This window comes from Protopterus annectens, chromosome 3.part1 (assembly GCF_019279795.1).
Source record: "Protopterus annectens isolate FY-2018-M chromosome 3.part1, PAN1.0, whole genome shotgun sequence".
In the NCBI taxonomy this organism is placed as follows: Eukaryota; Metazoa; Chordata; order Ceratodontiformes; family Protopteridae; genus Protopterus; species Protopterus annectens.
This window is the reverse complement of record NC_056732.1, coordinates 338,618,821-338,633,739: the sequence shown is the minus strand read 5'-3', so window position 1 is coordinate 338,633,739 and position 14,919 is coordinate 338,618,821.

Genomic DNA, 14,919 nt, shown 5'->3' with positions numbered 1-14,919 from the left:
CTGGATGTCAACACAGAAAAAATCTGGGGGAAATAAAGATACAGTAAAGAAAAGGGGAGGGAGTAGACAATGTTGTGCTGGACAAGGAGTCAGCAGAGGTTCAGTAGGAAGCAAGCCAGCATATGGTAGAGATGCAAGTTATGGCTTCCTATAACTTTGAAGAGAAACTTTCTGGTACACTTGGAGATCTTTAAAATAAGTGGTGCTCTATGAAGAATGCATAAAATCAAAGTGAGGAGAGAAAAGAGAAAATACAGAAAGCAGTGAATAATTACTTTGATGTATTGGATAGGGTTCAAAAGCCGGAAATGGAAAAAGAGGGTGGTACCCTGCAACATGCAACAGAGTTGATGCATTGAATGAAGCTCCAGGTCAAGTTTTGTAGTCTATAAGATTTTTTTCAATTTTCTGGTAATATTAGTTACCTGTAATGCACATGACATTTCACTGAACTATTAGATACACTGAAAATGATTTTCTTAATACCACAGGCTATGGAGTAAGCACTCGACAAGTGAATAATCCATGTTGCGTTACTGGCTGCATGGCAACATCCTTGGGCAGTATGGCAGCAAGACAGTACAAAATGTGTTAGCCCTATGTTAGCTCTTAGCATTAAAATGGGTTTAAAAGAATTTTAAAGGGAGGATAAATGTATGGAGGTGACAGATCTGTATAAGAAAATGGGGGTGCAGCACAAAGAACTGAGGGAATGGTATGATTCCCTTAAAAGTCAACACCAGCAAATTATAGATTTAATGGAGTGGTACTCTAAAAAAGAAAAAAAAAACAGATAGCTAGGTGGTTAAGGTCATTGCCTTTCCATGCACAAGGTACAAGGTTTCAGCCTGACCTTCAACCAATGCTTGTTTGGAGTTTTCCCTGTGGGATTTCTTCCATGTCCAAAAAACATGCTGAGTGTTTCCATCTCAGACTCACCAATGAATAGACCGGTTGGCAGCAGCACAGACTGTGCGTGGTGCCCTATAGGGGGAAGAGTTGTACAGACCAACCACTTTTTGCATCCACTGTGGTGCGCAGTATCCACAAGATAGGAGAACATGGATCACAGACTGCATGCTGTGGCAGGGCTACCCACTCACTGGTGTAAAATATGGCTCTAGGTGATTCGGTCATGTTGACTAATGGTGCCAAAATGGGCATGGGTAGTTACCGGTGATAAGTGGGTTGAGGACCCGGCCTACTCTCACCCACGCAAAGGACCCTTGCTAATGGTGGGAGGGATGGTGGGAGGGGTATATGTGCCCCTATTGGCCAGCAGCCCTGGGTTAATAAGCTACTGGCCGGCCGGTGTCTAGTTGCCTAGCCTGGGTTACCTGGGATAGCTCTGTTGAACGAATGCTGGATGTAAAACCAACCAACCTGCTAAACATGAACTGAAAATTGTTATACTTATGCAGCTTGGAAGTGGATGACATAATGATACGTAGGAGGCTGGATATCCCATGTATCCAAGAGATGAGATGGAAGGCCAGCAAAGCCATTTGGCTTTGGATCCAGACTTTACTAATCAGGTGGGGGACAGGCTAGAAATGGTGTAGGAATTGTGGTGAGAGAGAGTGGCTTCAGAAGGCAGTGAGGGATATCATCAGAATTAATGACAGACTCATGTCAATCAGACTCCAGTGTAAAGATAGGGCAGTATTCATAATATCATCATATGCCCCACAGCAGGGTTGTGATAGTGAGGAAAAGAATGCATTCAGAGAGCAGTTGCAGTACCTACTAGTTAAAGCAGGATAACATGAATTGGTGTTGATAATGTATGACTTGAATGCACATATCAGGACAGACAGAACAGGATATGAGGACTGCCTGGGTCCACATGGGTAGGGTAACAGGAATAAAGAAGGAGAAGCCATTCTAGACTTCGCTCTGGCAAATGGCGTGATAGTAGCCAACACACGGTTCAGAAAGAGAGAGAGTCACAAGATCACATACAAGAGCAGCCAACATGCAACTCAGGTAGACTTCCTCCTAGTAAGGAAAAGGCACTGGGGTAGAATCCATGATTGCAAAGTCATCCCCAGTGAAACAGTCGGCCCACAACATAAACCACTAGTCACTGCAATCAGCTGCAAGCAGTGGTCAGAGAAAGCTCTAAGGTCAACAGAGACCAGGCTAAAGACCTGGAAGTTGACTGGAGAGAAAGTACAACAGTTCAAGGAATTACTCAGGGCTCTAGCACCACCAACAGAGGAGGAAATAGGTGGAGTTGAAAAGGAATGGCAGCGCCTAAAAACAGCATGTGTTAGGACTACAGAAGAGTTATGTGGCTGAGCCAGGTATGGAAATAAGGTACATAAGGAAAGCTGGTGGTAGAATGCAGAAGTCCAGGAAGTAATCAAAAGAAAGAAGGAGTGCAGGAAGAAGTGGGAGATAGAAAAGACTGATCAGGCTAGGAAGGACTGCTGGCTGGATAACAAAGAAGCTAAGAAAGTAGTTGCAATAACAAAAAATAGGGCATTGGAGGCACTCTACCAACTTCTGGAAAGTGACTCAGTAAGGGGCACAAAGAAACTATATAAGGTTGCAAGGCAAAGACAGAAAGATAAAGAAGATAGTCAGACACCCTTCGTAAGGGATGCCAGCAACAACCTGCTCACCAGCCCAGAGGACATCAAAGGCAGATGGAAGGAGTATTTCCAGCAGTTTCTGAATGATGAAAACCCCACAGAAGCTGTACTGGCCCAGAAACAGCCTACGATGAGAGAAGAAGAGGAGCCCACCCTAGAAGAAGTCAGAACAGCACTAAGGAAGATGAAGTCAGGGAAAGCAGCAGGTTCAGATGAGGTGACAGCAGATTTGATAAAGATGCTGGGTGAGATAGGGGAGAAATGGCTCCTGAGGGTGCTAATAGCAGTGTGGAGAGAGAGGCGTATCCATGATGACTGGAGAATAAGCATACGTGTGCCAGTGTACAAGAACAAAGGGAACATCCACAACTGTGGGCAATACAGAGGGATTAAACTCCTACCACACTGCATGAAAGTTCTGGAGAGAGTGATTAATAAAAGGATATGCAGAATAGTAGAATGTAAGATGGGAGATAAATGGTTCAGGTTCTGATCAGGATGCAGCACAATTGACCCGATGTTTACATTGAAACAGATACTTGAGAAGAAGCTAAAAATGAGGAGAGAGTCAAACTAGGCATTCCTAGGCTTGGAGAAAGCATATGACAAGGACCCAAGAAAGCTAATCTGGGCAGTATTGCGGTGGTTTGAAGTCCCGGAAACATTGGTAGAATTAGTGCGGACTATGTACAAGGACCCAGTGACTCAAGTACAGGCAGTGTTCAGCCTCACAGAGGGGTTCCCAGTGGGAGTAGGTGTACATCAGGGTTCAGCTCTGAGCCCACTGCTGTTCATACTGGTGATGGACTACATTAGCAAACAAGTTGGAGAGGACAGATCAACAAAGCTGCTGTATGCAGATGATGTGGCAGTACAAACAGGCTTTGAGCTAAAAATTCAGCAAAGGATAGGCAAATGGAATGCAAATCTGAAGGCACATGGAATGAAACTAAGCACAGATAAGACAGTGGTAATGGCTGCAAATTGGGGAGATCAGAAGAAGCTGATAATAGAGACAGAATGGAAGATAGTGGAACAGGTAAACAGCTTCAAGTATCTGGGAGGGGTGGTTGAGGAGAAGAGTAGTCTGAATGAAAAGGTCAAAGCTAGAATCAGAGGGGCTGCAGCCAATTGGCATAGAGTAGCAGGTGTAGTCTATGACAGAAGAATGCCAAAGAAGGTGAAAAGCAAGGTGTACAAGACAGTTATGCAACCAGTACTACTGTATGGTACAGAAACCTGGGCAGTAAAGGCAGAATAGTTGAAGAAGCTAGAGGTGATGGAAATGAAGTGCCTGAGAAAGGTGGTAGGATGCACACTGCAGGACAGGCGAAGAAATGGGGACATAAGAGCAGAAGCCAAAGTAGCTCCAATTGCAGAAAAGATCAAAGAGAACAGATTATGGTAGCTTGGGCACATGTGTAGAAAAGCAGAAGAAGATCTGGTGAGGAAGATTTGGGACAGACAGGAAGAAGGTAAGAGGAAGCGAGGATGTCCAGCAAAGAGGTGGATGGATTGTGTGAAAGAAGATTTGTGACAGTCAGGCATGAGTGTTGAAAAGGCAGGAGTGTGGCACTGAATCAAGAGAGTTGGTGACAGATGAAAAGATACCCCGACCCCATGTAGAAAAAATGGGAAAAGGGGGGCTGATGATGATGATGATGACTCTAAAAAAAGTAGATGACTTAGATCACAGGTTGTGTTACAATATCTTATGGCTAATTGGCCTTCAGAGGGAAAATAAAAGGCAGTGAAATAGCTACTTCTATACTGAGAGAACCAACAGCCCTCTTAAAATGATCCCCCTTTCATAACAGAAACTAATAACAACTTGTCTCACCACTGCATCATACATTTTCTTAGTCGCATAGACAGAGAAGATGTATTATGAGTGGCTAGAGACCTGGGCAGTAACTGTCAAACTGGAGTTGCTGCTGTATGTTTTACTTCTGACTATAGTGGAGCCCCATTCAACAAATGATGAGCATAAGCCCTGCCCTAAAAAGCTTCAAATACAAAGGATTTATGGTTCCTTTAAAATTTCCAGCCATCTTAGTAGTCTGCAAAGGCTCTTTCCTTTTGTTCTTTGTGTTTCCCTCTAAAGTTGAAGTCTAACTGGAGAAAGATTTGGACAACAATGCAGGGAGCCCAGGAAGCCTGTGGCCTGGACCCAAAGTGAAAAGGAAACTGCCATAATCACTGGGGAAAGGTTGGCAGTTACCCAGAAAAAAGAAACCCAGGAATGTAAAGAAAACCTCAAAGACTATGGACCTAGGAGGGGATAACACATCGCTGACTTCTTCCAAGATCCAGTCTACCTTAAAGCAAAGAAATACATTTTTACCATTAGCAGGACTTTCTGAAGATGACACTGAGCTGCCTATGGACTTTATAGAGCCTGACAAGTCTCTCCAGGAGGTCAAACAATTAGAAATTCAGCACCAGTTGCAAACCCTATCACAAGACAGGGTACCTGTTGTGGCAGAGCAAGCTACCTGTCGCTCAGGTATAGTGAGCCAGTAAGGAACAGTACATGAACTATTGCTCAGCATGTGAGGTTTGAAATATGGAGGACTTGGGCCTATAAGTCACACTGTGTTACAGACTCATGGAGTGGGTATCAGCTGCTGGTATTGTCTTGCCATGGGTTTCTACCTGATTGTTGAGTTGTTTCTTCTCCTTAGTTTTTTATTGTTTATTATTATTTATTATTTTGCATTTGTTGACTGGGAAAGTCCGACTGGATGCATGTCCATTTTCAGCAGATGCCCGGGGAGAAAAGCTCCACAGTTAAATTTTAAGCAAAATATAAGGTGTATGCAGAAGCATTCAAATTTACATAGATAGTACCAAATTTAGCATTGACTGGCAACATAGCATTGAAGCTTAACATTTAACATATTTACATAGACTGAACACATATTTTACAGTTTTAGGTTGAGGCATTACATAATGGTGAACATTGTTAGCAGAGGTTGTATTTTATAATTTATACAGTTGAACTTGTGAGCAAGTTAGCCACAGTCGGGTGTATAGCAACAAAGAGAGCAAAGATTAGAGATAGTATAGAGTATAGTAACATGAGAAGAGACAGAGGTAGGAAATTGGTTAACAAGTTAAGTAAGAAAAGCAGGAGGAGTAAGTAGCTTAAGTATAGAGTAAGATTAGAGGTGTAAAGAGAAAGGTATAATTTAGTGGATAGATAACAGAGTGTCCTAGCAGTGATATATGGGTAGAATTAGAGGTGGAACTGGAAGGAAACTAGAGAAGTTGCATTATTCGGTGATGAATTTGAAGTCAGAGGGCATGAGTAAGGGGAGAGGGTGGGGGGGTCAGCCAGGTGGAGAACATGTGCATATTCATGTGTGCTTTAGGTGTTCTTTCAGGAGTCTTTTAAATGTAATCTTTGAGCCTGCTGAGGTAATAGCAGTAGGTAGACTGTTCTACATTTTGGCTATGTAGTTAAGGAAGAGGGAGTCCCCTGCTGTGTTGTTGGTCTTAATGACTTTGACTCATTTCTTGTCGCTAGAGCGAAGTTGTGTAGTTTTAGCTGTAGTTCTAGTAGATTTGCCTGAGCTGGAGTTTTGTCTGGGAGTAGTAGGAGATTATGGGCAAAGGAAAGTTGATGATAGTTTAGGAGATTAGGGAATTCAAGCCAGCCAAGTTGTTTTATGGAATGGCAGTGATGGACAGAGTAGGGGGCACTGGTAGCAAATTTTGCAATTTGATTGTAACAGATGTTGAGTTTGGCAGTTTTGGTTTTGGGTATGTTGGTGAGAATGAGAGAGGCATAAAATAGTGTGGAAAGGAGGTGAGTTTGGACAATTGTTATCCTAGCAGGTTGTGTTAGAAATGATTTCTTTTTATATAGACTGCCCATTTTTCTGTGGATATTTTTAATGGTTTGATTTATATGCTGATCAAATTTTAGGTTATTATCAATGGTCACTCCTAGCAATTTAGTGTGAGTGTCAGGGGAGATGACAGTCTCATCCCTGGACACAGTATTAAATGGGCTGGGTATTGTGGTAGATTTGTTAGGTGTAAATACCAACAGTTTGTTTTTTGGGGGGGATTTAGTATTAGGTTTTTGTTAAGAAACCAGTTTTCAGTAGTATGGAAGGCTTTTTGATTTATAGAGGGGAGTTTCTGAGGATCATTGACTGAACAGACAAGTGTTGAGTCATTAGTGTATTGTATAACAGTTGCATCTTGACAGATGCTGTGGAGGTTATTGATGAAAATGGAGAATAGGAGGGGACCTAAAATGGAACCTTGTGGGACTCCTGTGGTGATGTTTAGCAGTGTGGATAGGTTGTTGTCCCACCAAACTGCTTGCTGTCTTCCTTCTAAATAGTTCTGAAACCAAGCTAATGTTTGGTTACTAAGGCCAAGGTCAGTAAGAGCTTGTACTAGTTTAAAATGGTTGACCATATCAAAAGCCTTTGATAGGTCCAAGAATATGGCAGAAGTTAGATTGCCTGTGTATTTGTTTTGGATAATGAGGTTTGTGAAAGAGAGTAGGGTGGTGGTTGTGCTATGAGAAGGCCAAAATCCATGTTAGGTAGGAGAGAGAAGTCGGTTGTTAAGCAGGTATGGCATAAGTTGGTGGTGTATACATTTCTCAAGTAACTTAGCTAGTGGAGGCAGGATGGCTATGGGGCGATAGTTGGTGAGGTCGGTGGAGGTACCGTCTTTATGGAGGGGGATAATATCAGAGGTCTTCCATATGGGTGGTATTGAGGTTTCTGAGATAGATCTGTTTAGAAGGATGGATATAGGGAAGGCAACTTCACTGGCAGCCAAATGAGGTATCACATCAGCTGCTAATGTAGTAGGTTTAAGTTTGGATAGCAATTTTTTGACATAGTTGGTAGGGATGGGTTGAAATTGGAAGGTTGTTTTGGGTCTATCTACAGGTTCTGGGTAATTAGTGGTGGTGGATGTGGGCTGTTTTTGAACAAGATTAGAAATAGTTTCTATGAAGTATTTGTTAAATGTATCTGGTATATTTGTGATTTCACTAGTGGAGGTTGGAGGTGGGGTGGAGGGTCTGCCAGGGTGGAGTTGCTTATTTATTCCTGCCCATAATTTCTTTGGGTTGTTGTGATGCTTGTTTTGTAGCTGTAGGAGATAATTATTTTTATCTAGGAGAACTCTTTCTTTGTCTCATTCCTAAGTTTTTGGAATTGTTCCTTAGCTGTTGGGGTTTTTGTGGCTCTCCAGTGATACCAGGCTTTGTTCCTTTTTGATATTCTATTTTTAGTCTCTCTGATAAGCCAGGGGGCTGTTTTCATGTTGAGTTTAGTGGTCTGGACTAGAGTGTGGGCATTTAAGATTTCTAGGAAAGTGTTACTGAAATGGATTACGGCTTCTTCTAGTGGTAGTATTTTTAGTATGTTCCAGTTATATAGCTTTAGCTCGAGTTTGAATTTGATGGGGGTCAAAGTTTTTTGTGTTATGCGTTGTTTGTAATATACGGGTAGGGTTGGTCTGGGTTTTGAATTTTAGTAGGAAGGTGGATTGATGGTCGCTAAGGGAGGCCAGGAGGATGCCTGCTTGGTAAAAGGTGTTGGTCTTATTTATTAAGATCCAGTCTAGGAGGCTGTCTTTGATTTTTGCATTTCCTAATCTAGTGCTTGATTGGATGACTTGTGAGAAACTGTAGAGGCTGATATGGTTTGTGGGGTTAATAGCTGAACATGTGTTCCAATCTATATTAAAGTCACCGAAGACAATAGTTTCCTGGGGCAAGTTTTGACTTGTCCATTGTAGGAAGGCTTCTAGTGTAGCGATGTTGTTACCTGGCGATATATAGCATGCGATAATGTTGACTGACTTTTTGTCGCTAAATTTGAGTTTAGCTAGGAGTTCAGAGTTATTGAAGGAAGGGATTTGTGGATTAATAGTGGTGATATTTAGGGTATTGTTACAGATTAATGCTACCCTTCCCCTTTTTTAGACAGTCTATTGTGGCATAGTACATTGTATCCAGTAGGAAGGAACTCATTGTCTGCTGTAGTGGGCTTTAGCCAGGATTCAGTCAGATATAATATATTAGGGGATTATGTGGATAGTAGTGCATGCAATGAGTGTACCTTATTGTTAATGCTTCGAATATTTAAGCTCAGAATTAGTAGGCTGGTGTTTGGTCTAGTAGTGGGTAGATGGCTAGAGGAGAAGGTTGAATTAACTATGGTAGTTTGCATAAGGTTAGGCCCTGGATTTGGGTGTATGTCTCCTGCTAGGATCAGTTGGTAGTTTATATGGTGTAAGAGTTTGGAAAGTTTAGTTAGGATGGCTATATACTTGTTTGTTGTTAGTGAGCTGGGAGTGATTGAGAGTAAAATGAGTGAGTTAGGTGCTATCGTAGAGTAATGGTAATTGTCGATCAATAGTCCATATCTTGGTATTTAGCAGAACTGGCTGAACTGTACAGCAGATTACCAGCCTGAAGGGGGTCAGACTAACTGAATGGTTATTATATGGTGTGAACTCCCACCATGTGATAACACAAATGGGCAAAGGAATGCAGTGAATATATATATTCTGATATTAAGCTGACTAAATGAATCTGCAGTATAGTTCTTGTGTATCATTATAGGTTAGTGCAAATATATCAGTGATTTAAAAGATATAGCAATCAGTATGGCAGAACAGTTAGATCTCCATTTGCCAGTTAACAGACCTGCTGTTTGAATCTCAGAGTGAATGTTAGTATGTATTCTTGCCCTAACATATGCCGAGGGGGAAATTAGTAATTCTTTTCTCATCTGTATTATTCATGTATCAGTGAAGCAATGTTCTTAAAACTTGTTACATGCAATGTTAAGAGGGATTAATGCCTCAATTAAATGGTGGTATGTACTGAATCAATTACACTAACTGGATTTGGATGTAGTGTTGCTGCAACAAGCTAAGCTGTGTCTAAATAAAGTAAAGAAACAGCTTGCTCAGTGGCGTGGTGGGTATATTGGACCTTATGCTAATGTTACAACAAAATGTTAACTAATTTTATTAAATTATATACTTGTTAGAGAAAGATTAACACAATGTGAGGGAAAGAGGTAGTGGTTAGAGTAAGAACTGGACAGGGAAATTTAATAACTGGGAATTTTTATGGATTAAATGACGATGGTGACATTTCTTTCCAAACTTTCAGCAAAGCAATTCAGGACTGTGCAGGAATGTACCTAACTATAAATACTGGGGGTGATTTTAATGTGGTAATGGACTACATGACTGATAAATTGCCTCCAGGGAAGCTTAGATTATGTAAGCATAATGCAGTCATAGCTTGATGAAAGAATTTCTTTTGGCAGATATTTGTAGATAAAGCACTATGAAAGAGAGGACGTATAAGTATTATGTGCCTAATACAGGATCTACCAGTCGATTAGATTTTTTTCTAGTAAGTCACCACTTATTATGGGCAATCAGCACAGCAGAGACCATGATAATGATGCTAACAGATCACTGTCTGGTTATACTAACATGGCAAATGGGCATACCTCTCAACCTCTTAACACAAGAAATCTGTACAAAGTCAAAGTTAATGCGGGGGGGGGCAACACATGGAAAATAAGGATAAATTTTAAATATTGCCAGAAGAAAAAACTTTGTGCTGCCATGAATATGAAACCTGAAAGTCAAATCTCTGCCATTATTTAGTGAATTCAATCCTTGCTGATTTGCCAGAAAATCACTATTTTTCTGAAGAGCAGACCGGAAATATGAGGCAAAAATGTGGACATTCTGCAAAAATCTGAATAGTTAAGAGGTGTGCACATGGGTAGTCACCCCATACCTTCTAAGATCAGTTTGAACTGCTATTACTACAACTGAGCATAACAAATTTAATAAGGAGGTGTGAGAACTAGTGAGTTATAAACAGGCACTAGGAGGCAAGTTATGGGAGAGCTGTGAACTCTGGGAAACAGAGTTACTCTCCTACCTAAAGTTAAAAGGACATAGACTAAGGCAGTTGCAGATAAGAGCAGAAAACTTAACTCAACTTGCTATGGAGTATCAAAAGACACAGTGAAGTAATCATATCTTACAGGTCGAAATGAATGAACTGAAAAGGGAAATTAAAAACATGGCATATCTGAAAATGCATCAGAAGTGGGAGAGAATTACACTGTCCCAGTGGGTTAAATGTATACACTCCCCTAAATTCTTGGTACTTATTCTTTAGTGAGAGGAAACAGGCCAGTGCTATTGTAATACTCCTAGATGGTTATAGAACACTGAGGTATTCATTGCAAGAAATTAATAGTGTCATGCAATCATGCTATGAACAGTTGTATGCAAGTAAGCAAGCTATAAATAGGGAGAAATGGCAGGAACTAAGGGATAAGATAAGATAGCCTAAAGTAACAGAGACACAAGTGTAAGTTTTGAATTGGGCAATTAGTCCCCAACAGACGGAGAAAGCTATTAATGCACTAAGTGTGGGGAAAGCACTTGACCCAGATGACCTTACTGCAGAACTTTACAGGCGATCAAAACTATGTGTGCATCCTCACTATGTCAAGTGTGCAATGAGCATTTAAAAGTAGGACTGCTACCTGGAAGCATAAGCTTGGCTGGTAATGTAGCACTGTAGTATTCCCCAAACCAGAAAGGGAGGCAGACGATCAGAAAATATTGTCCTATATAACTGATGCCAGTAGAAGCAAGATTTTAGCAAAAGTTCTGCCAATTCAGATAGCACCTTGCCTGCAAATATTAATATGGAATTCACAGCAGGGGTTTGTCCCTCAGAGGCGGGATATCCCAGGGTTGCTGTGACTGTTTTACAGCTTACAACAATACCGTAACTCTCCCCACAAGCAACAGCAGCCTCGTTCCTAGACTTTAATAAAGCATTTGACTCTATCCAGTGGGAATATATATCTATAATTAGTGTTGGCAGAGTATGGTATATGTGAAGATTATACTCAGTGATCTCAGTTGTTGTATGGTCCAGGTAGTAACAAATAAGATGAGACCTTCCTCATTTCTTTACATTGTGGAACATGTTAAAGGCAAGCAAATGGTATGGAAGACCTGAGTGCCCTGATCTTTGTTGATATGCTCATACTGGTGATGGCTCTTAATTTACATTAGCTAGAAAATGGCCATGACTGCCTTGGGTGTTCCCATAACTGGGTATGATTTTAATCCAGAGTGGCAAACTGACAGGATGGGAACACAAGGAATTATGGGAGCCTGTGGAGCATGAGAAGTTAAAGCTAAGGAGCACAAAGAAAAGGGGATAGAATTTGTGCAAATTTTGCAGTCATGTAAATCTAAAGTTGACAAAAAAAAATTCCCAAATGAAGAATAAGTGGTAATAGGCTGTGAGAATGAGGGCTGAAAAATCTGAGAAATTCCCTGAATCAGCTTACCTATTTCATCACATTTTTGATAATCTCAGCAGCAGAGGGTCCAAAAACTAAATCTTTATGAAGGGAAACATTTAAAATGTCATTCTTTGCATCTTCTGGGAGGTTCTGAGAATGCAGTCCGACAAACCTCCTCAGCACAGTACCAGTGGCATCTGTCCTGGATGCAGTATCTACAGTGATAAATGCACTTTGAACAATGACTAGTGAGCTGAGAAATGGAAGCAACTAAACTAGACAAAGCAAAATTTTCCTTACAGGAGGAAACTGCTGATAAAACATTCTTCATCCTTTCACAAATAGAATAAACTTGGTTGAACGGTGCAGTGGTGCAGTGGTAGTGTTGTCTCCTCACAGCAAGAGGTTCTCCTGTTTGATTCTCATCGTGGGTGTCTTGTGTGTGGAGTCTGCATGTCCTCCCAGGGTTCATGTGGGTTTCCTCCAGGTGCTCTGGTTTCCTCCCCCATTACAAAGAGATGCGTTTGGAACATTTCTCCCTGGGCCTCCACTGAAAATTGGCTTTGTTACAAGTTGGACTTTCCTGGTTAACAAATGTTAAATAAAAAATAAATTAACATATGAGTCTGAAAATTTAAAATTCTAAAAATTAAAGTTGCAGAAGTATACACGTTTTTTCTCAAACTTAGCAATTGTTTGCCATTTATGTCTGAAGGGGGTGGATTAGAATTAATAAAATACTTGGCAGCAGCTGGATTAACTAAAGCTGCTGTGTCAGGTCTGGAATAAGTGTATAAAAGCTCAAAAGACTGAGGAAATGTGTACTTTCTTTCTGCTTTCATAGGTGCAGCAGGTTGGCTGTAAGGGAAACCACAGGCTGCAAAAATCACATCCTCCAATGCTGACAGCACTGGGGTAATGGGTGAAGGTTCTGAGAATTCCATTTGTAACAGCTCATTGTATTTTCTGAGGGACTGATAAACCTCTGTGTTCTCTCACTGAAAACAGTGGCACTTTTGGAAACAGTCTCAGAGAAAGAGAATCCCTCACAGGTAGAATCAGATACCATGTTCTCCTCTCAGACTGAATCAGAAATCTGAAGAGGAAAAGTCTGCATCTGTCACATCACATTCCTCTGCAGATTTGGTTTCTTGAATCTGTTGAGGGAAAGAGGAGTCCATTTCTCTTTTATAAGAAATCACCATATAAGAAGGGTCAATAGCTGTACAAGACTCAAGCCCAACCTAATAGGTTCATAGGTTCATAGGTAAGTACTAGGCTAGCTGCCCTCATGGGCCATTTTAAGCCTAGCCAATTTAAACCTATCCAGTTTCCCTTTTTGTACTTGAAATAATCTCTCATTTGGTAATAGATTGACCTTATCCATCCCATGATTGATAATTATATATTACCCTTAATGAGAATAACTGCAATCATACCATAGATAATTTCAGGGGATCCATGCATGGAATAAAGCATTTAGGATCTGCCTCTGTCCATTAGTAGTACAGGGAACAGTCCTGGTGTACAATGGACAGAGATGAACTTTGTTTTTTGTGGATGGGGTGCCTGTTCCACAGCAGTGGTGTTTTCTGTGAGATATACCTGTTCCTCCAAACCAGTTCTGTTGATGTTGCAGAAGAGGTTTAGATTCCCATCTGATATCCCTCCTCTGGGACAGTAATCAAAGAGCCTCAGTCCTCACCACTGACACTGGTGATGTACATTGACCTGGAGCAAAGACAGATACACACAGTAATTCCAGATGTAGCTCTCTGCACCCAGCATAATTTCCCTTAAGGGCACACAGGGAGCACACTGAGTCCTGGGGCTGAGTTTCCCTCTCTCTCCAGGCCCCCAAATAAGACTCCCCACTGACCACAGCTGTAGAGTTGAGTCCTCAGCCGAGTGTTCCAAGCCACCCTCTCTGTGAAACCAGTGCTCTGAGTTCCTGCTCCAAGTAGCTGACACACTCACTCTTTGAGATTTGATTTTCACACACACACACACACACACACACACACACACACACACACACACACACACACACACACACACACACACACACACACACAGGAAAGGCGGGCACAGGTTTACCAGCTATGCCCCCTCTGCGCAGACTATAAGGTAGATACTGCCACAAGAACACTCCAAAGCCAGCTACTCTAGCACTCTTACAAGGGTACCCAATTATACTGAGTAGAATTAATACTAATACAAATGGTAATGTTTGACCAATGCAGTAAGGCTTTCAGGAATGGCCACAGTGTCACCAAAGAATTATAAGTACTTTCAAAGGTTAAAATATTCTCCAAATGACCATCCATAATGAACATTTTAAATATATTTAATAATAAATAATACAAGAACATGAAAAATACTAAATATCTACTTACAAAAATTTTAAAAAGGTCCTTGTGGACACTAGCCTAGTAAACACCTATGAGCCAATGAACCTATGAACAATAAACACCATACTTTCACTCACGGGTTCACTCAGTTACACACAAACAATGCTTAACTAATCTCACTATATTTTCCAGACTGATTTAAAAAAATGACTGTCTCCTAGTTCACTTACTACAGTAAGGCAAGATAAAGTAGATGGGTGGTCCTTCTCTGTCAAGTTTCACAAACAGAGTGCTGAGAGCTAAGTGACATATTTCACTTATATCTAAATATAATTTCAGTGCTGGCTTAGAATGACATCACATCTGGTCATCTAACATCTGGTTCCCACACTATCCCCTTTGCTAGAAACTGAATCAGAATCTAGCACATATGTGTCATAATACACATGCACATAGTGCTTTGCTAAGATGTGTTATAGGATCTGGAAGCTATAAAACCATTTCAAAAACTTCCACCCTTCCAGAGTAGCAATTAGTTCACTCCTGAGGGCAATACAGTAGGATTCTTAGTCCTGGTTTTTACAGACATTTTGTCTCTGTCTACAACCAGAACTGTAAGATACA